At 37.0% G+C, this 5,458-nt stretch overlaps 1 long non-coding RNA gene across 1 annotated transcript in view; it reads left to right on the plus strand.

Annotated features, from left to right (window-relative positions):
* Positions 1-3,400, plus strand: part of LOC128250631 (uncharacterized) — a 10,487-nt gene extending 7,087 nt beyond the window's left edge. Inside the window, exon 2 of the long non-coding RNA XR_008266661.1 lies at positions 1,549-3,400. This is a non-coding gene — a long non-coding RNA (uncharacterized LOC128250631). The remainder of the gene's footprint in view (positions 1-1,548) is intronic.
* Positions 3,401-5,458: the final 2,058 nt, after the last annotated feature.

Here is a 5,458-nt window from a genome sequence, read left to right on the forward strand (position 1 = left end):
ATATATATATGTATGTATGTGTGTGTATATGTCTGTGTGTCTGTGTTTACGTCCCTGTAACTTGGCAGTTCAGCAAAATGGACCGATAAAATAAGTACTAGGCTTACAAAGAATAAGTTCTGGGGTCGATTTGCTCGACTAAAGGCGGTGCTCCAGCATGGCCACAGTCAAATGACTGAAACAAATAAAAGAATAAAATATATATGAAGGAGTATTAAAAAGTTCCTGGCTTTGGGTAAAAGAAAATACAGGAGGATCAGTTAATTATGATTTTATTCCCCTCTCAGATTCACACACTTATTGTAGCAGTCCTTCAGTTTTTCTAAGACCTGTAAAAGAACTTGGAGGGTTGGGTCTCCAACCAGGCCTTTTGCGATACCCTTAAAGCTAGGAACTTCTCAACACCCCTGCATACATAGTTGGTATATTTGCAGACTATTCAGTTGTGGTGAATAAATACCAAAAACAGTATCCATTTCCTCATAAAGTGTAGTTTTCATCTACAGACTTGTGAGTTTTGGGCCCAGCATGCTTGCACTGCACCAGTCTCCTCAATGAGTGATTAACCCTGACAGCATTGAAATTACTTTATCAATGTAATGCTTTTTTTATTCACATTGTTTTAAATTAATTATACATTATCTTGTAGCTTTCAGATTTCGATGATGTGAGTGTTTATTTTTCAGAATGACATTGTAGGGTAGGTGTGAGAGATCAGATCTGTCCTGTTTGAACATAAAACATGTAGGATATCTGGGTTGGATATGACTGGTTTAAATGCTAGAGGGTAATGCAAATATATAATGTAGTATTTCTTATACTGTCTGTTCTGGGTTACATTCCTTCTGTCACATTATCCATCGTATGTTATTTATTATTTATTTGTATGCCTTGGACTGTGTCAAATGTATGAAATATAGTTTTTTTTTTTCGTCCTTTTTAAAGCCTAGCCAGGCTCATGAGCCCGGTTTCCTGGTTTCTATGGCATATGTCTTCCTCCCAGCTGGACAGGACGCCAGTCCATCATAGCATTACTCAAAAAACAGGAAGAAAGAGTAAGAGAAAGTTGGGGTGAAAGAGTACAACAGGGGTCACCACCACCCCCTGCCAGAGCCTCATGGAACTTTAGGTGTTTTCGCTCAATAAACACACACAATGCCCGGTCTGGGAATCGAAACCGCGATCCTCCGACCGCGAGTCTGCTGCCCTAACCACTGGGCCATTGCACCTCCACATGAAATATAGTAACTACACAATATATGCTGCAGCACTGGGATGTTAATTTATTTACTGAAAGGCAAACATTTTACTCTTCTGAACTCTGAAAATCCCATTCGATAAACCACATGATTAGATCTGTATGTTGTAAATTTTTCTGGGTGTCTCTCCATTTGCTATTTTCAGATCACCTCCAAGCAAATCAATTTTATAAATGTTTCCCCCAACGTAGCATAGCAAGGAAGCTTATTAGTCCCTGATTATGTTAATATTGATAAATAACAAGAACACAAAGTAAATTGTCTGTTTCTGTTTCTATTCTGTCCACAGGTCAAATGGTTGGACTGGCTATTGGCATGCTCCTGACAGGTGTCCTCTTGGCCACAATTAGTTTTATACTCTACCGAAGACTGTTACCAAATAATCTTGCCACAAGACTGTTGAGTAACGAAAATCTATAATACAGAAAAATAACAATTACAATGAAAATGAGAGTTTGGTACAGCTCACAGAGTAGGGTACCTCCCCCACCAAAAACAAAAGACCCTTGTATTTTGAAGTCCTTTTTTCATTTATATATTTTTCAACCTTTGCTCATAGGCAACATCAGCAAGACAACTGTATTGTAGTAATAGTAGTAGTAGTATTAATAGCTCGCTGGGTTGAGAATAAAATACAGTGTCAGCAAATCCTGGGGTTGAGGGTATTGACTAACACAGGGGTTTTCAAACTTTTTGACTTGCGGACCCCTTTATATTTCAGGCTTTACCTTAGGGACCCCCTTATAAACGCTTATGAAATTTATACATAAATATTTGCTTAAAATAACATATATTTTTACATTTATTTATTTAACAGTATTTAACAAATAGGTTTATTGTCAATTAAAAGATTTCGATTAAAAACATATATAAAATGAAATTGCCCATAAAAAGTATTTGCTGTCTACGGACCCCCTGTCTTGTCCTTGCGGACCGCAGTTTGAAAACCCCTGGACTAACACAACCACCCCTAAAAAATGCCGGCCTTGTGCCAAAATTCGAAACCACCATTGCTATTGTTATTAAGGTGATGAGCTGACAGAATCATTCGCATGCTGGGCAAAATGCATAGTGACATTTCGTCTGTCTTTACATTCTGAGTTCAAATGCTGCTGAGGTCGGGGTTGATAAAATAAGTACCAGTTAAATACTGGGGTCAGTGTAATTGACTTACACTCTTCCCCCAAACTGCTGCCCTTGTGGCAAAATTTGAAACCATTATTATTATTATTATTATTATTATTATTATTATTAAGGCGGCAAGCTAGCAGAATTGTTAGCATGCGGGGCAAGATGCTTAATGGTATTTCATCTGTCTTCACATTCTGAGTTCAAATTCTGCTGAGGTCGACTTTGCTTTTCATCCTATTGGGGGGGGGGTCATTAAAATAAGTACCAGTTGAATACTGGGTCAATGTAATTGACTATCCCCGCCCCAAAATTTCAGGCCTCATGCCTATAGTAGGAAGGATTTATTATCATTATCATTAGCATGCTGGGAAAAATGCTTAGTGGCATTTCATCCATGTTTATGATCCTATCGGGGGTTAGTAAAATAAGTACCAGTCGAGTACTGGGTTGATTTAATCCACTAGCCGTCTCCCGGGAAGATGCTGGCTTTGTGCCAAAATTCGAAATCGTTATTATTGTTATTATTTTGTCCATTGCTTTGAGGAGAAAGGAGAGTAGTGCACATGACTATTTTTAGGGCCTTCAAGAATGATGGTGACAATGGTGGGGAGGGGGGTATTTGGAAGGGAGAAAATTTCTCTGAAGGAACTTGTGCCGAATTCTTGCAGTAAAAATTTTGCTTGATCATGGGTCATTATGAAATAACTAGGGTGGTTGTTGCATTAACAGAAACGGTAGAGCACCAGAGTAAATAAAATCCTGGCAGAATTTAGTCTTATTCCTCTTTTATCCAGGAATATTAAATTTTACCAGGAGCACTTTTTGTTTTCTATACATCCACCTTTATCTTTCTCTCTCTGTCTTTACTTCTCCCACTCTCTCTGTCTTTATCTCTCTCCCCCCTCTCTCTCTCTCTCTCTGAGAGTGCTTGCCAAATTTCTCTCACGTCCAAAAACAAATATGTATATGTTTTATAAAATTAATAAATTCTAACACACGAACATTTTAAATTTTATTTTATTTTATATTCTTCAAGGTATCGAGGGAGAGTCATCACACCAATATTACACACACACTGGTTCAATTCCACTCTTTTTCTTTATTATTAGTCAATTGGTTAAATATCCAACTTACTAATTTCTTTTGTTTTTGTTTGTCAAAGGTTGCAAGTAGCAACAAAATGTCTTTGACAAATCAAATCAAATCAAATTGGTATGATCAATATTTAACCAATTGACAAATTAAAAAGAACAGGAGTCAAATTGTACCAGTTCGTGTGTTAATTATATTGGCATAATGACTCTCCCTAGACACAACAAAATTTGTTTCAACACACAAATTCATATAAAGAATCTTGCAAACCAGATACAAAAACGAAGTTGAATATTTAACCAATTGACTAATTAGAAAGAACAGGAATCAAATTGTACCAGTACGTGTGTTAATTATATTGGCATAATGACTCTCCCTAGACACAACAAAATTTGTTTCAACACAAATTCACATAAAGAATCTTGCAAGCCAGATAAAAAAACGAAGTATTTTTTTGAGGATTACCCTTTATATAATGACATCAGGGCCGATTTCTTGGTAAGTTATTATTTGAGGTTAAAAAAACTCAGCCAATTTCCTCATACATATATGTATATGTATGTGTGTGTATATGTTTTGTGTGTCTGTTTGTCCCCCCCAACATCCCAACATCGCTTGACAACCAATGATGGTGTGTTTGTGTCCCCGTAACTTAGCGGTTCGGCAAAAGAGACCGATAGAATAAGTACTAGGCTTGCAAAGAATAAGTCCTGGGGTCGAGTTGCTCTACTAGAGGTGGTGCTCCAGCATGGTCGCAGTCAAATGACTGAAACAAGTAAAAGTGTAAAAGAGAATGTTGTTTCATCTTTCTTTTGTCTTTTACTTGTTTCAGTCATAAGACTGTGGCCATGCTGGGGCACCACTTTGAAGAAGTTTTAATCAAATGAATTGACCCCAGTACTTTTCCTTTTTGTAAGCCTGATACTTATTCTATTGATTTCTTTTGATGAGCCACTAGATTACAGGGACATATTGTCTGTAGGATTTCATTTTGTATGTTATCAAGTAGAAAATTATCTCAATGTTTAAGCCACTGACTTGCTTCTGCACTGCATTCTTTGGCAAGTTCTTTTATGAGATATACAAAGTTTCCTGTGTCATGTCCATACTCTCACAATAGTAGGCCTTGCCTACCACAGAATCTGACCACTTTGAAAATAGTATTTAATGCTTACTAGGCTACTTCTTGTCACCGAATTGGCTGCTTATTCAGAGTCGTGGATATGTCTATCTTTGGCCAAAAGTGCCAACTGCTTTTGACCAGTTTGGGTTAGATTTAGATGTTTGATGAAAATTTTTGATGGAAGATATTTGACGAAAAACTTCTACTTAATCACAATAAACAATAAACACACCAGAAATACCCCAGAAAGACAGTGCAACTACAGATCCCCAAACTGTTGCCCTCTAAACAACAACTGCCTCAAGAAAGAACTTGTATACAAGGCCAAGATTACGGACCCCAATGGAATACCAAAGATGTATATTGGAATGACAGGAAACTTGCTCAAGGAAAGGTATATGCAACATCTTGTATCATTCAAAAACCAAAATAAAAAAAACATATGACACCCCTATCAAATATAATATGGACATTGAAAGTAGGTAGAATAAACAACCCCAAAATAGAATGGAAAATTATTGCTAAAAATACAGAGGACAGGGCACCAAAATGTGAACTCTGCATTACTGAAAAATTAAATACTATTCAATCAATGGATAACATCTTAAACATTATAGATGAAACCTCTCCCTGCTACATAAGCAATATTTTACACTCAAATACTTTAAAGAAGACTCCCTGTAAACAAGGGTAATTATAAATGAGGACAACCCGTCAGAGTGTAAGTAAGTATCTTGAGAGAAAAGCTGAACATTAGAAGCATCAGTTGTGGCGTGCAAGAGAGACGATTGCGCTGGTATGGACATGTGGTGAGAATGGAGGAGGATAGCTGCGTGAAAAAGTGCCACACCCT

Source organism: Octopus bimaculoides, chromosome 23, assembly GCF_001194135.2.
Source record: "Octopus bimaculoides isolate UCB-OBI-ISO-001 chromosome 23, ASM119413v2, whole genome shotgun sequence".
NCBI classification, from domain to species: Eukaryota; Metazoa; Mollusca; class Cephalopoda; order Octopoda; family Octopodidae; genus Octopus; species Octopus bimaculoides.